Source organism: Eurosta solidaginis, chromosome 4 (genome assembly GCF_040869045.1).
Source record: "Eurosta solidaginis isolate ZX-2024a chromosome 4, ASM4086904v1, whole genome shotgun sequence".
Lineage (NCBI taxonomy): Eukaryota > Metazoa > Arthropoda > Insecta > Diptera > Tephritidae > Eurosta > Eurosta solidaginis.
This window is the reverse complement of record NC_090322.1, coordinates 198,472,925-198,496,285: the sequence shown is the minus strand read 5'-3', so window position 1 is coordinate 198,496,285 and position 23,361 is coordinate 198,472,925. Positions and strand designations below refer to the sequence as shown.

Genomic DNA, 23,361 nt, shown 5'->3' with positions numbered 1-23,361 from the left:
CTGTGGAAAATCGTAACAGTTGAAATATTTCGAATTTTCACCTGAGTAGGAACTACCTAAAAAGGTGAGTTGATATTTTCAATGCAGATATTTATGGAATGGTTTGGAGCTATCGAAAAAACAAGTTATATCTCGATCTGGTTAGGAACCAATGAAATAGCACGTACAAAAGAAATACATTAAACTGTAAGTTTTGACACCAGCTGGGAACTATGAAATTTCTAGTAACAAACCAACTACTTCTAAAGTGGAAATTTGTATCTAGTTCGGAACTATAGGAAACTTAATGCAACGAAGACACCTCCAAGGACAACGTCATGTTAAGTTCGCCAGTTGAAATCATGTAAAGGAAATAGATAGAGGGCGAACTAGTCACGGTTCCGAATGCACTAGAAGCGTACCAGTTTTGAACTAAAGACTTTCTTTACAAAGTCATTTCTTTTTGCTTGGCATGTGAAGGTCGAACAAAAATGGTGCAAATAGAAAAAAAATGTGTCCTTATATATTACTGACATGAAATTATTAAATATGTGCATATGCATATGATTTCTCAAAGCCCAGAGCTGCATGTAAAATGCAAGCCATGCGCCATTATATATTGACTTGTGTGGAGTAAAACAACGAACAGGCACGAAAAACACTGAGTTTTGATAAAAGTATCGTTTTAAATTTTCGAAAAAAATATATATGTATATGTAGTTACGAAATTTGGAATTTTTAGAGTTTAAGAAAACTTTTTAACACGCTAATATAAAGCTTCACTTATATGTTTGTAGGTATGTAACTCTCTTATACCAAATAAAAGTAAAAATGTTACATTTACGCACCAGTACCCGTCTTTTCAGGTGATGCGGATATGTTCACGTGTAATTGGTTAGTTTTTTTTGTGACCAATTTGCGCCGGTTGGCAGAAGAGGGAGCGACTGGCGCGCCTTGTTGGACGGCCATAACCGTTTAAACCGTTAAGCGCCAATTAAGTAAGAAGTAAGTAGTTTGTTTTTAATATAAAAAGTATATGATGTAAATATAAAGTTAAAGTGACAAATTGTTTTTGTTTTTTTTTTTTTTAATAAATAAAATTTTATTTCTGAAAATGTTTAGTTTTGTTGCCTTTGGACGCTTTTGGAATTTCTGAGATAAGTGCTCGTTAAATTTTAAGACGAAAACTAACCTTTTTTGTGTTACCCTGTTTCTGTTTTAGTTTCGTTCTTCAAAACTATTTAGGCTCGTTTCGGCTTCGGTCTCGATGTTTCTTGAGTTTGGTTTCGTAATTCAAAATTATTCACTTCACGTTTTGTCTTAGGTTTGATAAGTGCTTCGGTTTTGGTTTCGCTCTTTAAATTTATTTTTGTTTGGATTTCAAATTATATAAATTCTTTTTGTTTGTTTTTCAAAATTGGGTTTCAATAATCCAAGATGTAGCATGTTCTGCGTTTTGTCTAGTTTTATTAGATACGGTTTAGTTTTGATTCATTGTAGTCGGTTAAGTTCCTTTTTTTAGTATCGTGCAACCCATAAGTTTGTTTGTGTTACGTGGTAGTAGTAAATTATTTATGCGCTAACCTGGGTTTTAGGCCTCGAAGCTAATTTATCAGCGAGCCTCTTTCAGTAAAAAACTCTCTTCTTTTCGTGGGCCGCGCATTTTTTGTTTGACATTCCTTGAGGTACGGAAGTACGCTAAGTGAGCGCTTTGGCTATTATCACGTTATTAAGTAGTGAGAATATTCCACTCATATCTGCTAAATATATCCTATATGTTACTTTTACTCAGGTCATCTAATGGATTACATTGGCGGGTGATAGACCGTCCAGTGCCACCTCCAGTCTATTTCGTTGCGAAGTGATCGCATTCAAAAAATGAAGGTATGGCATGCGTCATCTATGCCGCCATTCTTAGAAGTTATTGACGGAAATGCCCGGGACCAGTTTAAAACTATGTCAAGAAGAAGTCGACTTCTCAATATTTCGGCTTTCCCCTTGGCTCCAGCTCGGGAATAAGTTTTCTGCTCCAGTTGCCTGCATGACTGCAGCTCCATTGCTGTTGCTGCTGTCGAACCGATTCTTATGCGCTTGCATGGTAGCAATAGTGTTTCGTGGAGCTCCGTGTTTCTACTTTTTGGTTTTCGAATATCATATTGATGATTGGATGGCGGAAAGTCGCCTCTTCATGAGGATCACTATCTCCGTTTTCGACGTCCCAGCTGAAGTTCGTGGTCTATTCTATTCACAATGCGCATTACTTGTTTCAATTTGAGCTTTCTCGGTTTGCAGTTCTGTGCTGTAGTTACAGCAGACACGTCATCTGCAAAAGCGACACGAAAAGTGCTTTCTGGTATGTGCAAGCGCAGCATGCAGTCCACCAGAGGTAGGGATCCAACGCCGGTCCATGGGTTGTTCCGCCTCTTGTCCTCACCTTTGTCTGGCCTTGATTTGTTTACGTAGTTCCTTAATATGGCAAGTAGATATGATTGGCACAGAGCCTGTGTCAAAAATTGTACTGTTTCGTTCTTTTTCAGGTCAACGGTTTCGAAAAATTATATGGTTACTGTTCAGGATCAATTTTCGGGTTTTGAAAATGAAACAGTCAAGTGATAAAGTACTTGTACTTGATTATTTGTAAGTCGCTGAGTTATTAAAAACAAACCAATTACAAGCAAATCTGTACCACCTGAAAATAAGGGTTCGTGTGCGTATAGATAACATTTTTTTTTTTGTTTTATTAAAAAGGAGAGTTACATACATAGATGTGAAGCTAATGCAAGTTTGGTCGAAAATCGAATTAAAACAAAAAAATTTAGTAAAATAAATTTAAAAGCTGTTGAGAAGTTCAGGTCAAGTTCGCGTTATTAACTTATCTGGTAAAAATTATTTTAAAAATTTGTGAGTGTTTTAACAAGAAACCTGGATAATATTGGTTAGTCAGTGTACTAAGCTTTCACGCCTTTCCTTTTTTTCGCTCTCTTCTAAACCTTTTAATGCGACATAATATTGCGAAAGTATTTTTACTTTTTTCATCTTGGCCTTCATCATGCCCAAGTCACATTATTCACATTAAAGTCATATTTGCATTTACTTTTTGAATATATAATGTTGTTCTTGCATATGCATAGGTAGGTGCATGTAAAATGCTTCGGGCAATACTTCGGTAACTGCAAAAAGTTCAAGGTGCGCCAAAGGAAGGTCGTTGTGTGTGCATGCAACTAATGTGAAAGGGTGGTTAAATAAACTTTTCTTGCACCTTGCATGGGAAGTGCATTTTTTTCTACCTCTTACTCTAATAATTTGAGTATGTGTATTGGTGCATGGGTAGAAAAGTGCACACGTGCTGAAAAATAATAGAAACCACTAAGAGACTAAAGGCAATAATAAGTGTGTTTGTAATTTTTTCTTGCTCTTACCATGAGTGCAACTTAATGGTTTTTTGTACTTTTGTAAACATTTCGAAGGCTTAAAAAATCAACAATGCACATAGGAGCTTATTTTTTGGTTCAAAGTAATATGTTTAAGATGTCGCTTGAATAAACAAAAAGAAAAAATGTTTTGTATATGAAAACAAAGAATGACATGGCAGGAGTTGGAATTTGAGCACACGCGCTGTTAATAAGTGAATAAGTTTTATGAACAAGCATTGTGAACGCTAACACTGGCTACCAAAATAAACAAAGTGGTCTGCGTGTATGTATATTTGACCTTATCGTCATGCTTAATGAAAATCTGGGTCTTTTCGGCTTGATCACCCCCAAAATTTCGACTAAATTGTTAAAAATCAGATTACGGATTTAATAACGGGGTTTTGCAATTGTATCGAACGTGCCTGCTTTTAGAATACACCAAACACTACCGTTTGTGATTATTGCGACACAGCCCCAATGATATGATATGATGAAAGCAATTCCGAGACAGTACAGAAAACAGTCTTAAATAATAAAAAAATCCCAAAATGAACTGGTGACACAATATTAAAAAAAAAAAAAAGAAAAAAAAAGGACGTGTGGACTGCCGCGGTAAAGCTATTGCATATTATCAACTAATGCAATTATAATATTTATGCAACATTTTGTTTTCTTTGATATTAATTCAAGTTTTGTCTTTGATATTAATTCAAGTTAACCTTTTTAAGCGTGGTGACCGATAAGAAAACAAATTTTTTACTTTTATTGAATAAACTTTAACTTTATTTTTAACTTTAACTTTAACATTCACTTTAATTTTAACTTTAAATTTAACATTCACTTTAACTTTAACTTTAACTGTAACTTTAACTTTAAATTTAACTTTAACTTTAACCTTAGCTTTAACTTTAACTTTGACTTTAACTTTAACTTTAACTTTAACTTTAAACTTATCTTTAACTTTAACTTTAACTTCAACTTTAACTTTAACCTTAACTTTAACTTTAACTTTAACTTTAACTTTAATTAAGAGTTAAATATCCTTAACTTTAACTTTCACTTTAACTTTAACTTTAACATTCACTTTAACTTTAACTTTAACCTTAACTTTAACTTTCACTTTAACTTTAACTTTAACATTCACTTTAACTTTAACTTTAACTTTATGATCCGGGGTGGGCGTGAGCTTAGCTCCTGCTAACAAGCCAACCTAATATAAACGCACGCAAGTCATTTTCTGTCAAAAATGTCTCATGCACATACAACTTGTATGAGAGCAACTCAAATTGAATTTTCTGCGTGAAAACCTAACTCGATTTCCAATTTTTGTTCTGCGTGACATTTAGATTTGACGTTTGCACACATGCTTTACATTGTCGCAACGCATGCTTATTTGGATTAGGGCAAAAAACGCCGGTTGTTTGCGTGCGCTAAAAAAAAACAGTGCGGTTTTATTAGGTTGGCTTGTAAGCGGCCATATATGTATACGATAAGCGATAGCACAATGGCTACTTCGTGAAAATCAACGACAGCTCTTTTAGTTTGATTTCGATGGTCGTACGGTGAGGAAGTGTCGCACGCGCACTTAAAACAGAGTACCAAAGAGTGCGTGTGACACGTATCCACCGTTCAAGCATTGAAATCAAACTAAATAAATAATTGATTTTGTTTTCGTGCTCGCTGCGCGTTCTCAATTTGGTAACCGTGTAAATGTAGTGGTGCCCACCGCTGTTTATGATAGAGATCCAATTTTATGTATTTGGCATGTTGCTAACACCGAACCTTTACGAAACTTTTCGAACCTTTTCGAGCCTTTTCGGATCTTTTTTGCCAAATATCCGTTACGTTTTTTTTTGATTTAGTCGCCAAGCCCGCGATAAAATCTATGCAATAGCTTAAAAAAAATAAATGAGGAAAATAGTCCCGAGCCGTATCATAGGCCTTAAACAATACAAAGAAAGTCCTGAAATGATCCGCAGATGGTTCTTAAATTATTTTGTAATTAATCCGAAAACTGGCTTATTTTCCAAAATTATTTGGACGGAAATTCTTATGACGCCCATACCATATATTATAAATCTACAAGTTTGGATGTCGGGATGTCTTGAGGCTTGATTTTGTAACTCAACTGAAATGTAGTATATATTTTTTAACATTTAACGGTGTATTGGATAAACTTGTTTAAGGTAGAAGGCCCAGATGCCCCGTGCGAGCACTTTTTACGAAGTTTGGATAGTAGCGGGCTTAAAATGGCTCCGCAAAAATATCGAAAATATTCGGCGAATTCCAAACTAACTTGAAGCTATCTTTCTAATATGATTCTAAAACAGTCTTGATATGGCTCCGAAAACAATACAGATACGGTCCGGAATAGTCCCGGATTCATCCCGCAAAAAATCCGTATATTAAATAAAAATAGTCCCTAAATTATCGGAAATATTATCATAAAAATAACCAACAGTCCCGAAAAAATCTCAATCACTATGGCAAATCAACACCATAAAAGTACACGGTAAAGGATTTTAGTTTATTTTTTAAACCTAGCAAAGTTTGCTACTGATTTTAAGCTTTTTATACTACTTGTAAAACCACTAAATAGTTTTAAGCAGTTTCTTAGATATCTTGGTATTAATTTTAGTCCATACACTATAAAAATATAGTTTTCTATTCAAGAGAAAAAAGTATCAAAATACAAATACCTATATTAGAAAAGGAGGTCATCGTTTTCCTTGACCGTGAATTTTTTGTGCTTCGGGACACACATAATATTTATACTTAATTAGTTCGATGTGATCGAGATTGAGATCAAACGTTTGCAAAATACCAGCGGCGACCACGCTGAGGTCATATAACAAGAGGGATTGAATGGGTTGTGCAGCGTAGTTTAAAGATACTCCTACGCGTTTTTGAACCTTGCCTAAGCGATGTGAATCCTGTTATAGACATCAGCCATACAAGACTCTGACGAACCTAAGTTCGGCACGGATCGAAACGGCCTCAAGGTTCGATGTAGTCATATCAAATCTACATTCTACCTTCTTAACCTTAATCACGGGGGCCTCTGCTTGAAAGGTGCTTCTACAAAAAGTCACGAAGAACCACGAAGGTAAAACACTTGGTAACCAAAACTAAACCTGAACAAATTCAAGATTGTTACTGTCAATGAGAGTGCAATCTGGACCTCAAGGTTCGATGTAGTCATATCGAATCTACATTCTACCTTCATAACTTTAATCGTGGGTCTCTGCTTGAAAGCTCCTTCCAAAAGAAATCACGAAGGTAAAACACTTGGTAACCGGAACTAAACCGCAACAAGTTCAGAATTGTTACTGTAAATGAGAATGGAATCTGGTCCTTAAGCCAAAAAAGAATAAACACTTGAGCTGGATGCGAATCAGAAACTTAAACACAGAAAAAAATCAAAACGAGGGACTGAAACCCAGAGCACAGATGAAGTTTTAGCGAAAACCAAACGAAAAATTAATTCAGAAAACGAAACCGAAATTGACACTGGAACTAAATCCGTAAACTTGAATTGAGAACAAAATCGAGACCGTGCTATGCTTGAACAGAACCCAAACCGAAACTGGAACGTTGCACATAACCATGTTTCGTTGTAACTTCTGTAGGACAGAAGCTACTTAATTCCTATTGTCAACTCTGTCTTTTAGCTTTTCCAGCATACACAATAATTTATAACCATTACGACGGATCTAATGTGCTTAAAAGATATCATAACCGTGTACATTAGCATCGCTTGGTACTAAATTGCGGTCCAAAAATAGAACCGTTATGTAAGCGATTATCAACAGTAAACAAAGCAAAAGCAAGCAAAGCTAAAAATAGGATATTCATAAATTTAAACCATAATTTCACTTTACGCAACATACATGCACGCATGAATTAGCGCCACTTACTTGATTCGTTTTTCTATTGAAGAACCTTTTTTTGGATGAATCCTTAAGTCTTTTAAATAAATAATAATAATAATAATAATATTTCGTCGTTTGGTCAAAAATTAAGCTAAATGAGTGTGCTTTTGAGGTTGAGCTTGCATGCTTTTATTAAAATGTGGGACATGTGTGTATGTATGCACACACATATATACATATATGAGTTTAAGTGGTATATGTATGTGTACATACATATATAATAAGGATAATTTTAATTTAATGCGGTCTTAAACAATATTTGGTCTTTCCACGCCACATTAACTTAAATAACTTTATTTTAATATGTGTTAACTTTTATAAAGCGCGTAAGGTTCATGTGAATAAGGGTGTTCGAGAATTTGAAAAAAAAAACTTTTTGGCAATTATTTTCAAATTACAATAGTGTGTGGACACGTATGTAAGTTATATTTCAGTTAGTTTTTATCGATACCCGAAAATTGGATTTGGCGATATCACTGAACACGAAATATCGTGTATAGAATATGAATATCAAAGAAAGATTATCATAAGAGCTTTAAAATACTGAATACATCTTCAATCATTTACTCATTAATTGGCTTAACCACTTAAGCGATTTTGGCCGTTTCGTAACAAGTCATGCCAGCTATCGCTGTTTTGCGAAAACTGAAGAAAATTGGGAGCACCAAGTCTACCCCAGCTTCTGCCTCTCTCAACTCAGCGGAGTTCTCCCCCTTTCTCTGCTTTCAAACTGCGCTGCACTATCGTCATATCTGCGTAAAGCTCATACAGCTCATAATTATACCTCCTTCGATACTCGCCGTCGGCATCACGGATAGGACCATAAGTCTTCCTGAGAACTTTTTTCTCGAACATTCCAACAGCCATCTCATCCTCTCTCGACACTGTCCATGATTCTGAGAAATACGTCAGGGCAGGCATGATGAGCAACTTATAGAGCGTGATTTTTGTTCGCCGAAGTGGACTTTACTCAAACAGTGAAGCTTAATCTGAAATTTATTAAAGAGGTTCCATATATGAATGTTGGTGCGGTGGGAGTGGGAGGCAGAGTAGGAGTGGCAGTGGAAGCAAGAGTATGAGTGGAAGAGAGAGTGGAGTGGGATTGAGAGTGGAGTGAGATTTGAAGTGGGAGTAGAGTTACGACTGGGAGTAGAGTTACGAGTGGGAGATGAGTGAGCTCGGGAGTGAGATTTGGAGTGAGAATGAGAGAGGGAGCGGGAATGGGAGTGGAAGTGAGAGCGGGAGAACATACCACAGACCCGTTTGTCTGTTAATGAACAAATATTGCACATAATCCAAATTTCCAAGACTAGTTGCCTGAAAAAGCAATAAGCTATCCTATCATTAACATATAGAATTTTTTGGTTATAGCTTCTCGTTGTACAGTACCTACCGAGAATATAATATACGTATTTTATTTGTTATTAAAGTCCAAACATGGGAATTCAAAAAGCTAGCGGTAGCTCGCATACCAACGAAAGCGAAAATTTTGAAGCCATCCTGCAGTACTTGTGAAAGGACCCATAAAGAAAGCAAGTGTAAGAAGTTCAACACTAGAAAAATTTTGGATCAGTGTAGCAGAAGAAGCTTTGTAGAATATGTTTCCGGAATTGTGGGAATAGCAAGGAATCCAAATCTACAGCATAATTTTTTACATAAAGTTACAACCTTGAATGAGCCTCTATCCAATTAGTTAAGGGGAAATAAAGTATATTTTATAACAGTTCCCTATAAAATAAATAATATCATAAGAATTGTAGATACTTTTGCTTTCCTAGGTGATGAATTTCACGTTACTCTACTGGAGAAAACTTTTGCGGCTTTGAAACGCTAAACATGTCCTGAGGCAACCGCCAGGAAATTATTCGTTTACATAACGGCGGCCGCTTTGGTGTGATGGTAGCTTGTACGCCTACTACACCGAAGCTCCTGGGTTCATGTCCCTGATAAAGCAACATCAAATTAATTTCGAAAAGTCGCGCCTAATAGTGTTGCCTTTCGGCAGTGAGTTGGTAATAAGTCCGAGTGTATTTCTGCCATGAAAAGCTTTTCAGTTAAAATTCATTTGCCATGCAGCTGAGGAACAATTGATTGAGAAGCTCGGCCTAAATCTCCTCAGAGCTACATCGTACCAAGTATTTATAATTTTTTTAATTAAAATTAATGGTAGTCTTATACACTTAACTGAGTACTGAACAAATTAAACATAATTTTTTAGTATACACCCTAACTTGAACACATTTAACACATTTTTATGCACATAGTTATCTAATATTTCGTGGAAAGCGAAATGAGATAATAAGAAATAAAAAGATGATAAAGAAATTTTAAGACTACCTCTATATAAATAGACCAAAAAATAGAAGGCAATTTTTCCTTTAATACAGACATAGTCTTGTTGAATTTTGACTAAAAAGCTTTAACAATAGCTCTTGTAAAAGAATTTTGGGATTTAAAACTATAAAGGTGGAGCGCAATATTTCAATTTAAGGAAAACCATGTACTTGGGATTAAGTAATTGATTATTTAAAATTTAAACACGCACTCTACCTTTATAATTTGAAATCCCAAGTTTATTCAATTACAAGTTTATTCGCATGATTGAATGTGAATGCAAGTTTTAGTGTTTGATTAAATCAAGAAAATTGTTTGCAGTTCACTGCGGAACTTTGTTTTCTGTAAATTATATTGTCACCGGGTCTCGAAATATGTGCTAAGTTACAAGCCTCTAGGTAACAGGGAAGTTAGTTAAAAATGGATTGAAAGATTCCCAAATTAAAATTAATTTTCCTAATATCTCGATCCATGCGCCACCTAGCGGAATTTTTTTGATAAAATATTGCATTGTCATCGGGGTCTGACTTACGGCTCAAGTTTCATATCTCCAGCTCACCGGGAAGTTACTCAAAAATCGATTGCAAGATTCCCTGCGTTTTTTCAGGGATTTTCGTTTATCTCGATTCGTCTGCCACCTGGCGGTATTTTGTTTTTCACGAATTGTGGTGCCATCGACTCGCAAACTATGTGTTAAGTTTCAAGTCTATGCATCACAGTGAAGTTAGTTAAAAGTCGATCGCAAAATTTCCATTTTAAAATTTATTTTCTGTATATCTCGATCCGTGGGCCACCTAGCGGATTTTTTTCACTTGCATTGTAATGTCTCTCAGATCTGAACTATGTTCGAAGTATCAAGTTACTAGCTCAACGGGAAGTTACCGAAAAATACTTCTCCGTGGGTCAAAAATTCGTACGGAAATGAGAGGACAAACATGAAAGCGAATTAATACAAATAAAAAAAAAAATAAAAAACATTTACATAAAGCTTGTTTAATCCAATGAAGGAGAAAAGTCCGGAGCCAAAGCAGTTTAAGCGATCCCGCATTGTTAATTTATTTATGTACGAATATGTAAAGTAATGGGATTGAGGTTCTGATAGATCGAACTTATTAGACTTACTTGTACGTATATATTTATTTAATTTTGATTTAAATTTTGTAATGATAACAAATGTTTAAAAAACTATAAATATGTAAATGCATTTAGGAGGGGTTTTCCAGTCAAATTTAACTCGAGTTTAAATTCGCACTGAAAAACCTGCCCTTGATAATATTGCGTTAAGTAGCAAACTGCGAACTGCTTAAAGAAAAACAAGTTCGAAGAGTTTCAAGGCGACATGGTTCTTTCCACGAGTCTTCTTAATCTGCAATAATTACTTCAGCACTGATGTCAGGTTTACTGAGCTTGATAACTTAAGGTACATGTGGTTATATGATCACCTGAATTTGCAGATTTCAGCACAAAAAGATTTATGACCACTATCTTGTGGAGGAATATTGTCGAGAAGCGGGAAATCGAGGAACTTGAGGTGTCTACTTATAGAAATAAAGCCACAAAACTGTAAGGGGAATACAGTGAGTGACAAATGGTTTTAAGAACTAGAAGCATATTTGCACAATACCATTCCTCGCAAAACAGAATGTAACGAGAGCAATGAATTCTAATTTAGTCTTTGTTTGAATACCACAATTGGTTAGTAATACATATTCAGCTTAAAAGACTCACAAAGCATATGAAAGTCTTGCAATCCTTGACTATCTATTCCTAATAAGAATCAGGGGAAAAGTGTGGTCGAACGGGAATCAAAAATCAACTTAAGAGGCTTTCCCGCAAAATGTGTCATTTATCGCGAAAACATTTGCGTTAAATCGGGCAACGAAAGCCAGCTGACAAACCTTCTGAAGTTTTCAAAGCCTTGCAGGCTTTTTGCTCACTTTAAGATGAATGTCAACATAAAAGGAAAACATCATGAACTTAAGCGCAAAGTATATTTGTTTACGTAATTGTGCACATATGTGAATGTGTAAACGATTATTTATTTATGATATGCAACAGCGTTTTAACAACAACAATAAATGTCACCATCAATGCAATGAAGTACAAAAAATATGGCATGTGTATACACAAATGAACAATATATCCTTATAAAAATATTTACAATGAATTTGCTTACAGGTTCGGATCAACATGAAGGTAGAAGGTAACTGCTTAAATAAGGGCCCACAACTGAAATACCTTTACACGATTTACGCCCCGATTCTAGTGTGGTAACAACATTCTTTACCACGGTAACGAAATCATGTGGAAACTTTTACACCCTTTTGGTATTCTATCCGCGAAAGTAGCCGGATAATTTTTTACCCACAAAAATAGGTGGTTACATCGAAAGAACCAAACAACAGCTGTTGTTTAGAAAAAGGCAAAACTGAAAAATAAAGAATTGTAAGCGCAAATAAGTAAAGATTATAGTAAAAGAGTGTTGCCTCTTGCTATATATTATATATTTGTTTACATTATGTACTTTCACAGAATAAATTACAATATAACTATGTAAAATCTTATGCATGTATGTACATATATACACATCGTCTCGTTTATTTGTTAACCTCGTATCTACGAGTGACACATTTTCGGTAAAGCCATGGCGGAACCATACAAGGTGGCTGCATGGTGACATACCTACAAACATAAATAAAAATTCCATCTACTTTGTTTTTGTAAATTCGATGGACGAATGTCAAAATCGAACTGCGCTGGAAGTTGATGTATCAAATCAAATAAAAAACGTTTATATTTAGCTGTCGCATGCTGCCACTTTGTATCGTTCCGCCATGGATAAAGCGAAGAAAACCAACTTTTAAATTTCACCACAGACATTGGTGAGTTTTTCGATGTTGACAGCGTTACCACTTTGGCCAGAATCGCGAATAAAAGAACTGGTAACGATTTTCGGTTACATAATTTTCTGGGGACTATTTTACCGGTAACGCTCAGAATCGGCCTGTAAATCACATGGTTTGTAAACTCCAATAGCACCACCGAGCGCGCGGAGTAAACAACAGGCCAGAAAGACCTCGTCACACGCCCAGCGTATGCTAAGCTTACTTGTGGGTCAGCTGTCAAAAAGAAAAGAAAATGTGACAGCGTAATCCCAAGGTCTACTCGACTGGGCCTGTTCGGGCCAAGAAATCGGCATGACAGCTGCCAGGGATAACCTTATGCTCTGGCACCAAGATAGTTTTAATCAAAAAGTAGTTTGATGCCACCGCTATAGAAGTCAGGCAATCCATCACAGCCTTCGACCTCACGATGACAGACATAGGCTTTTATAGCTGCCTGACTATCTCAGTGAATGTTAAATTCTCTAACAATTATAGGGGCGAATTACATTATATCTACTGCATATTTCATAGCGACGATTTCGGCCCGAGAGCCGCTGCAGTGATCGGGTAGCCTGAATTTCTGGCTAACACTGAGCTCATGGCATAATACCCCACCCCTAACCCTCTCATCCAGCTTGGATTCATCCGTGAACAAGTTCACGGGATTGCTGTCCCATGTTTATTATTCAATAGATTTATCACTCCCTCCCTTCATACTTGGGCCCAAAAAATCAAAAACACATATTATTTGTTGAGCAAAACTGTGGTTAAATTCGAATCTAATTTTCTTAACCCCCGGGACGTAGAAACACCTGCATAGCCTGACTTAAAAAAAATTTGTATATGATCGTATTTCTATCCTCTCCACTTCTTACCTCTTGCTCTACCTTTCAACATTTCTTTTCTCCTTCTTGAAGTCTTTTGACGTCTCTTTTTTCCTTTCTCGAGCCCATTTTCTCATTCCTCTTTCAATTTCCCTATTCAACATCCCTCCCTTTCCTTTTCTCCTTACGCTTTTCCTTTTAATTTACTCTTACTCGTTATCTTACTTTTAGTCTTAGTTTTACCTTTGCTATTACTCTTATTTATACTTTTACTCTTTCTTTACATCTGACTTTTACTTTTTCTCTTACTCTTACATAATTTTACTCTTGTCCTTCTCTTACTCTCATTCTTTCTCTTGTTCTTATTCTTAATAGCACTCTTACTCTTCCGCTTTTTTTTTCCTCTTGAATTCGTTTGACTCCTCTTCCTTTACCTCTTACCCATCTTCTCTGCCCTCTTTCCTTTTCCCTTTTTCTTGAATTTTCCTTTTTTCCTCTATACGGTTTTCCTACTGTTTACCTCACTCTTATTCTTAATCTTACTGTTACTGTTTCTCTTATTCTTATTCTTTCCCTTAATCTTTCTGATTTTCCTTCTCTTTTTTTTCTTATTTCCTTGTCTTTCTTTTTCTCCCTCTCTTATTTTCCTTTCTCTTTAGCTGTCACTTTCTCTTGCTCTCTCTCCTTCTCTTCAGTTCTCTCATTTTCATTATTTTTCTGAAGCTTTTTATTTCCTGCATGTTTGTGTAGTAACAGCCAACCCACATATGACCTGTGCTAGAAAAAAGTCCATCCTTAGAAGTGAGCGCAATAGGCCCTTCGAATATGTCTGATCCCACCCTGCCGCGTGCATTAAGGGTTATTCTACCTTAATGCAGCTGCAAGGCCTTTTTACTTTATTTCTGAGCGCAGCTGCTGACATCATCAAATTGTGTTCAGAAATTGCATATTTTCATATGAGCCTGTGTTGATTTAATGCACACGAACTTGAACAAACACAAAATCGCTTGACGCGATGAATTCAAAATCCTTTCATTCCTCTCACTCCTTTCGTTCTTCTCTCCAATGCCAATCAAATATTTATATTGAAATGCATTTTTACCTACTGAGTGATTGAAGATGGAGCGTGCAATGGGTGAATAGGCTGAATGAGGAGCGTACATACTACATATTCATATGTATATATGAATGAGTATAACAATTCATTGGCGATGAGTGTAAGTGAGGTGGCAAGAAAAAAGAACAAATCAATCGTATTTCTATACAAAATATCATTATTTTTGAAGTAATTTCCCGTATACCAAAAATTGGGATAAAAAATTTATGAATATGCAAATAAACTCAAAGGTATGCATAAATATGTAAATTCGCACATATGTTTTACTTTAAATATAATTTTGCATATCTGATCGCTTTCTGTTTATTGAATGACAATGCGAGTGGCGTTGCGAGTACACTTACCTCACAATGTTATTTCATGCTTTTATGTTGCGTTTTATTTTCATCTGTTTGCTTATGTTATTGTTGTTTTGTTGTAATGGTTTGTTATTTCATTGAAAGTTGTTGACATTGGCTTTTGCATATTTGCGGATAAAGTTGCACATTTCTTTTGTTTACACTCTTCATGCGTCAACCGAGCACCGCGATATAAATTCCTTCGCCACGCTTGCGCAAAACACGCATATATAAGTAAATCTCATGCATACTACGTATGTGTGAATTAAGTACTCAAGCCTGTAAATATTGAAAAGTGTCTGAAATGAAAGTAAAACAGTTGGTGAGTTATGTAATATAACAATATGTTGAATGCTTAAAATGTAAAAGATATATTCACGATAACCACATGGAAAATACATACTCCTCCTTCCTCGCTCTCCATCTCACCCTTTGCCTCTCCCACGCCCTGTCTCTCCCTCTTTCTCTCTGTCCCTCTCCCTTTTGCCTCGCTCGCGCTCTCTCCTTTCCCTCTTCCTGTCTCTCTATCCCTTTCTCTCTCTCTTATTTCAAACAAAATTTCATTTTCAGAAAAGAGTTTCAGTAAAACACCGTGATCAGCAAAATTTAAACTGTGTCTGTGTTGGTAAGAGCAAAATCATCGTAGTGGTAGTGGTTTAGTCGTCGATTAGCGAGAAACGAGACAAGAAGTTTGCACCCTTTAACTTTTTTAACTGTTTGAAAACTTAAAAAAAATATTCATAAATATGCTATGAAAATATCATTATATTGCTTGAGTCTAACCTAAAATTTAAAAAAATATGTTGCTTACATTTAACAGTTGATAAACATTCTCAGATTTTTATTGCAAAATATATGTTCTGTGAAATGCGCAAATAACCAATAGCCGCTTTCGATGTGGCTATTCAGCTTGTTCAGCGTCTACTAAATGAAATAGAATGGTAGTATGTGTGGAGTAAGCGCAAATAAATATGCCACGGCCTCTAGTATAAGACCCATCAATTTCCAATCAAATTATATTACCATAAAATCTCATAACTCATGCAACTTCCATTCAAATATTTTTAGCGAACTGAAAGGTGTCATTCGAAATTATTTAACAAAAAAAGAACACATTTGTTTCTACTTAAACAATCGCCCACCCACACAAGGATAACTATTAGGGCGGGTCGATTTAAAAATCGCTCATTGCTCTGTGAAAATCGTATTCTAGGGATCAAAATAAGAAACTTTGCCGAAGGAACCATACCTCTAAAACGAATTCTGATGTCCCCCCCTTTGGGTCGAACTTTTGGGTAGGGGCAATTTCAATTCTACCTGCTGTGTCTTGTGGTGGCTTAAAAAAACAACACACGCAATTTTACGATCTGCAATTGTGTCACAGTGATACCTTCATTTTTTAAAACGGTTGAATAAAAACCCACACAACTATGTTTACGATATGCAAATGCATCACAGTGCACGCAGAAACATTTTCATGTTGAATCAACACTTTTTTAACACTTTTTCAGGTTATTATTTTTCAACACTATCGCTCAGGTTGTTTTAACATGAATCTACTTTTTCACTGTTCCTACATGTCAGATCAACATGAAGGAACAGTGTGAATTTAACATGATCACAAACGTTTGAATCAACATGACTTCCTGTTAATACAACATTATTTGTCTCGTTAAATTAACACTATTTCGTGTTACTCTAACACGATCTGACATGTTAAATTAGCACTATACTAAGTTGAAATAACACGATATGTGATGTTAAACTAGCACCATCTATCTTGTAATTTTAACAGTTTTTTATTGTTAAATTAACACGATCTACCAGGTTATTTTAACAGGTTTTTACTGTTAAATTAACACGATCTATCATGTTATTTTAGCAGTTTTTTATTATTAAATTAACACGATTTATCATGTTATTTTAACATGGTTTTTATTGTTAAATTAACATGCTAAAAATAAAACACCTCGTTTTTGGCTTTTTAAATTAATTTTATTTATTTATGACATTTTTAATTAAGGATTGTTTTTTTTATAGAAATATGGACATTTTGAGAGGCACTCGGTGCACGCGCTCTCGCATAACAAAAAAATAAGGCGCCAGTGTGAAAGCCGATCCCTGAATTTTATTCTTAGCGCAATCTCTGTCTTTGGGAAAATGTCTGCCAAGTCAGCATCGTTTAGAAGCATGTGTATTCTAAGCCACAATCTGAAAATTAAACAAAAATTGTTTCATTAAATACTTTCTAAATTGCCCAAGCATTTGTAAAACTGCTAAAATACGTCTAAAAATGTCGGAATAGGTATCAAACGACGCCATGCTCAGTATTTCTGCGCAGAACACTTTTTTGCCTAATGTGATTACAACAACCACATAAAAACTTGCAACTTTGATTGCAAATATCTTTTCACAGAAGGAAACAAATACCAAACTCTGTTCTGCACATAAATACCATGGAAGCGCCTTCGGATTATTGATACCGAGGTAACACGAAAAATTACACGAATTACTTACCCAAAACTCTTTGTAAAACTCGTTCATCAAACTGCATCCTACCGCAAATAATTTCGCGTAAAGCTTCCACTCCTTTATTCGGAGAATAATCAACTAATATTTCTTCTGGGGTCTCAATAAATAACACATCCGACTCTTGGTCGAAATGAGGCATAAAAAAATCTATTTGTTCGCACATTTGGTTGGCACAATTTCACAAAATAAAGTTTTAGATAATTAAAAATTCACACAATTTTTCGCCACGTATGCACTTGCACATTAAAATCGGAATAATGCAAGAGGCAGCGCAGCCACGGCGGAACAGTACAAGGTGGCCGCGGGTCGACATACATACAAACGATCCATGTGTTTTGTTTTTGTAATTCTCTGGTGTAATGTCAAAATCGTACTACGCTAGAGAATGTTATGTCAAATCTTATGAAAAAAACTTGCAATCAGATGCTTACCGACGCCACCTAGTTTTGATCCGCCATGCAGCGCAGTATAGAAAAACGAACGAACAGTGTTGCCACAGAGAGATTTTTTATCCAAAATGTAAACTAAGTAATAAAATGGCGTGTTTAACTAGTAAGCTAGTTTCTAATGTCAAGCTAGTTTTTTGTGCTCTATTTTTGCATATATGGCCAAATCGCCAAAAAAGAAACCACAGAAAAAATTAGATTTCTTCAAATTTTGTGCGCTTTGTTTGTTTTGGGGTTACACATGCCAAAGAAACCTATGCTTGAAGACAACGCGCAACCTCTTGTTTTCCTCGAAAATATACGATAGTTTCTGTGTTGTTTCTTAAAGAACACAATTTTTAAAAATTTCATTACCTAACGAAAAGGTACGTTGCATTTCAGGAATATTATTTCTAACGCTCTAGTTTCCTTTTTCAGGCAGATTTAGGTTAACTGAAAATAATTAGATAAAATATTTCGAAGTGACAAACGTTTTGAGTACTTTTGATCACAACGAATTCGATCGAATTTTTTCATGTAACGTAACAGTCCAAAATTCAAAATAGTTTTTTCGTGCAAAATCTAGCATGTCAACAAACCAGAAAAAATCAATTTCCTTCGAGCATTCCAAGCCTATTTTTCATATAAACTATAATATTAGTAGAGTTTGTAGGTAAGACCCTAGAGCCCAAAATTGTTTGTAACGTAACAGCCTTTACTTCAAACTTTTGTACGCCTATTTTTCAGTATAATTTATTTTTCATTTATTACATACTTATTAAGCCTTTAATATTTTATAATATATGTTTTTTTTTTTGGGTTTGCTCGGTTTTTCGCGCATTACTTTTGATCGAATTGATGTATATGATAATGTTTCTCTTTTTTGATAAGAGAACTTTGGTACTTTGGAACTTTTGGCCATTTTACTTTACCAATAATGGCAACACTGACCACGAATTAACTTCTGTTCTTTTGAGAACAAAATTCTGTTCACAACCTTTGATGGGGGACAGATGGCGGTCGAAAACAACACTTGTTCATGTTACATCAAACCGAATTTATGGTGAGGGATACACACTAATGTAATTCTAATGCAGAAATAGTTCATATTATTTTAACCATACGATTCATGTTAAAATGTTCGTGTTGATTTTGCGAAATTGTTTTTGCTTTACGTACTAGAACACTGTTCATGTTGATTCAACATGATTCATGTTAACTAAAAATGTAAGAAATTTTTCTGTGTGTGATGCCTTGGTTTTAAAAAGGGGTTGTAAAAACGCTAATTTCTAATAATTTTTTTTAATTTCTTTTCTATTACTAAGTTAAATTCATTTTTTCATTTACATATGTTCTGACTAAATAAATTTCTAAAGAGAAAAATAAACTCCAAAAAGAAAAAACATAGGCATTTCAAAGTGGGATTTTTCAAAATTTGCCCCTACGACCCAAAGAGGGGGGGGGGGGGGGGGGGGGACATCAAAATTCGTTTTAGAGGTATGGTTCCTTCGGCAAAGTTTCTTATTTTGATCCCAGAGCAATGGGCGATTTTTTTGCCTCCCCACAAATCGACCCGGCCTAATAACTATAAAACGAATAATTGAAGTGTAGCTTGAGCGACTTAATGCTTTGCTGTGTCTGAAATAGTCCGCCTAAATAGTCAATTATGCGTTATCCATAAATCTACAGGGTGGCCCCTTAAGGGTATATTAGCACATTTTTGGTTTGAGTCATTTTTGAAATGAAATATAGAGAATGTGAAGCTAATAGTGAGAGTAACGCCTTGTCAGTTAAGTACTCTATTGTGAAGCGATCTAAAAGAAATTATCTCCAAACCGTAGGCATATATTCGAGATCTGGCGCATAAGCGAAGTCTTGAATAAAGAACTTGCCTAAAGAAGTATATTAACGAAACCCCATTTTATAAACTAACGTTGTTCCCGCGAAAAACCATTTACGGACATTTAAATTTTTTTGAAAAAAATAAAAAATTGGTTAAGTTGTTACTTATGGTAAATACGTATCGTCGCTGCGCTCACAAAAACAGTTATGTGTTTTTCAGTAACTTTTCAGGAGATAAAAAAACTTATTTCTGGTGTCCATTTGCAAAATACTGCAAATGTCGTATTTTTGAAATATTTTATGAAAAGTACGTTATTGATGTGTGAAGGAAAAAATCATGTTTTTTAACCCATTACGACGTGATAAATATTTGCGCCGTTTTATAGCACATAGCTGCTTTCAAACATGATTCAAATTTGCTTTTGGCGGTAGGCAAATGCATGCAATTTTTGCCGTTATTCCTCATAATGCTTACGGAGATTACCCCTTAAACCCCTGGGAGATGTAGCTTCATCAATCAGATCTCTGTTGGGATGCCCATGTTTCTGGGTATTCAACAGAAACTGTTTGTTTATCATGTTATTTCTCTCCCTAATGGAGAGTAATCTCGCCTCAGGAAACAGCCCGTAGTGGTTCTGAGGGCAGTATTTTGGCTGACCTTTAGGCTTGGCGACCATACCGGGGAGCGTTTCTTTGTCTTTACCTCAAGTGCTGCCGGAAAGAGATTTGAGGATTTTATTACGGGTTTGGATTTTCGGTACAATCCAAAATGTAGATCCTGATCGAACGTCACGCCAATGATTTTAGGGTTTAAGACAGTCGGTAGCGTAATTCCGATGTTGGGATCAAATAGATTATATTGCAATCTGTGGTGGCTGATAAACGCGAGACCGCCTGCAGTTCCGCTCTCGCGATCTTTTCTGTGGACGTTATGTCCAGAGCAGGTCTGCAGAGCAGATCTTGCTGAGTGTTTGTCTCTTGGATCGCTGAACTGCGGATGTTATGCCGCTTCATGAAATCAACTATCTCCGTGATCTTCCCAGTTAACCCATAACAGTTTAACTGCAGACTTCTGAAGTGCAACGGGGGAGATGTCGTCACTCTGGGGGTAAGTGATAGCTGACCACGTCTGAGGTGAGGGAGGCCAGGACGCAATTGCTGTTGTGGCCCTGGGGCTAGGCGTCCCTGGGTAAGCAGTTGGGTACCCGGTGTAGTTGGTTTTGCGGTCTGGCAGTATGGCGCGATGACACCCGTCGGGGGGTTGCCGTCGCTGAGACCAGAACATCTAGGAAAGTGTCATCGTCCAACGCAGGAGCTGCATTGGGCAGATGTTGCAAACATATCTATTCTGTGCTGGCTAACGGTGCAAAAGGTGGTAGGGACCTAAGAATCTGTTTCTCTGACCTACTCGAGTGCTAGTGCCGGAAAGAGGGTGAGAAGGGGGCGGGGACTGATGCTCGGCATTGCTACCGACTCTACTACGGATATTGTAGTTATGAGTAGGAGCGACCGCATGAAAAAAGTTTATAAAAGTTACGAGGACTTCGGGTTTTGTCCGATACAACCATTTCTTGCACGTGACACACTGACAAGAGTGTGGCCGTCCTAAAAAGATTATTTTCCGGCAAAAGCAGCAAAACCATTTCTCTGGACCGGGGTCAGGTACAGGTCCTGGATAGGGTTCGATACCCTTCCGGAACAGGAGAATATTGCGCAGTCACGCTGCAAGGATCTGCTGGGAGGATGACAATTTGTGGGAGGGACGCAACAAATTAAATGGGGTTACATTGAAATGACAGCCCTTGGTCGGGAAAAATTCCGAGTCGCTCCGGTTCATAGAACCGGCTGCCTTGGGAAGCGAGATGGTTTGTAATTATTTTTTACATTGAAATCAAAGCACTTTCGCCAGCGATTAAAAAAAAAAAATAAGCTGGTGAGTAAGTACATAACCGTTTTTCAGAGAACTTCTAGTACTATGAGCACATAGCTGTCTTCGATCATTTGTAAACCAAAAGATATATAAAAAACTGCATATGCAGAAATGTGGGCTCTATATAGTGATAAAAAAATATGCAATAAAAAATTTGAAGAAAACCACATAACTGTATTTTAAATCTTTAATCTTAAATCTTTTTTATCTTTTTTTTATAGCTCTTTCTTTCCCTTAATTCTCTATTTTCCTCTTCCCTCCCTCTTTCTTGCCTAATCCTTTTCACTCTTCCTCCTCCACTCCATATGGTTCTACCTCTGCGTTTTACTGTCCTTTACCTATTACTATACCGTATTCCCTTCACCTCTTTTTCCTCATCCGTCTCTAACCCTTCCATTAAATAATCATAAATAATATCTTTTTAAATAGGTCGATCCCTCTCCCAAGTATTCCCATTATTTATTATGGCAAACAGCAAATAGCATCTTAAATGATATATTATCCAACAATTCAGTATTGGTTCATTTCATGGAGAAAATACTTCCTAAATAATAGCTCAGGCTACCTAGGTACCGAATTTCAAAAATATCCCTATGTAAATCTGGGACCGACCTATGTCATTTTCAAAACTGAATTAGAAAAATCAGTCAAGTAGAACGGCTGTTTTGCTTTAAGCAAGTCAGGATATTTAATTTAATAAATATTAAAAAAAAGATAAATATAAAAATGATTGATGAGGATAAAATTTTGTTATTAAATAAATTGTTTACAAAGTGAAGTGCGGTGCGAATTTTCTTTGAGGAAAACCTAACAGCACTTAAATATATATAATCTTTTAACTATGTTTTTAACCAAGAAATCAGCGCATCAGCCACCCTTTGTATATAAAAGTGCTACATACATAATTTAATATCCACAAAATACATTTGAAACATTCGACTAAGCTTGAAATAACTGACCATAACAAAAGCGGTCAGAACGGTCGAACGTTATAAATAAATTTAACTTAATTGCTGGTTAGCGCTAGTTAGAGGAAATTGAAAATGAAAATTACTTAGTAATTATGGACGCTAGCAAAACAAAATTTATTGTACTACATAATTGTAACAATTTATGATCTTTTTTGAAAGCAAAATAAAAGTTTGGAGAAAGTTTTTCATTTAAACTATATAAATTATGAAAATTATAATTACATATAAATTTCGAAGATACAATTTTATTAATAAAGTTTTGTTTACCTTTTCTAATGGGGTATGAATAAATTGAATATGTAATTTCCTTCACGTAACATAACAGATAATAATAGCCTGAACAGACTAAACTAATTTCCGGCACGCAACAAACAGCAAATCATTTTAAAGCAGAGTAAGTTTTGCAGTTCGCGCATTTCAAAATTTGATCTACAAATGCTTAAGAAAAGGATCGAAAAAATCAATACTAGCTAAAGCGGACGTTGAACACAATTTCAATAAGCAAAACAGGGCTGTCCGACATGCCTATGGTTAATTTCCCTGCAAAAATCGCGAGTACTCAATGCATGCATGTATGGAGTACTCACTATGGACCAACCGAGTGCTCCAAAATTAACCACAATTCATACAAAAAATATGGTCCAATTAATATTGCGATGTCCTAGGACTGAACCATATACTCCAGCTCCGCATTACATCAGAGTAATCCATGGAGTACCCACAGTCCAAAAAACATCGTGCAGTGATTACAATCGTTAAAAACGAGCAATGATCGGCTTACAATATGTTCGTGTCGAAACATGAGTTGGTCCATTGCTGCATTACAGTGGAGTATAATG

General features: G+C 35.8%; 1 protein-coding gene across 10 annotated transcripts in view; it reads right to left on the bottom strand.

The window, feature by feature from the left end:
• kek5 (kekkon 5) overlaps nucleotides 1–23,361 on the bottom strand; it is a 780,906-nt gene that overhangs the window by 340,706 nt on the left and 416,839 nt on the right. For all 10 annotated transcript variants that reach the window (XR_010953108.1, XM_067784518.1, XM_067784512.1 and 7 more), the window contains one exon: nucleotides 14,829–15,121. The gene's annotated coding sequence lies outside the window, so the exon portion shown is untranslated. The remainder of the gene's footprint in view (nucleotides 1–14,828; nucleotides 15,122–23,361) is intronic.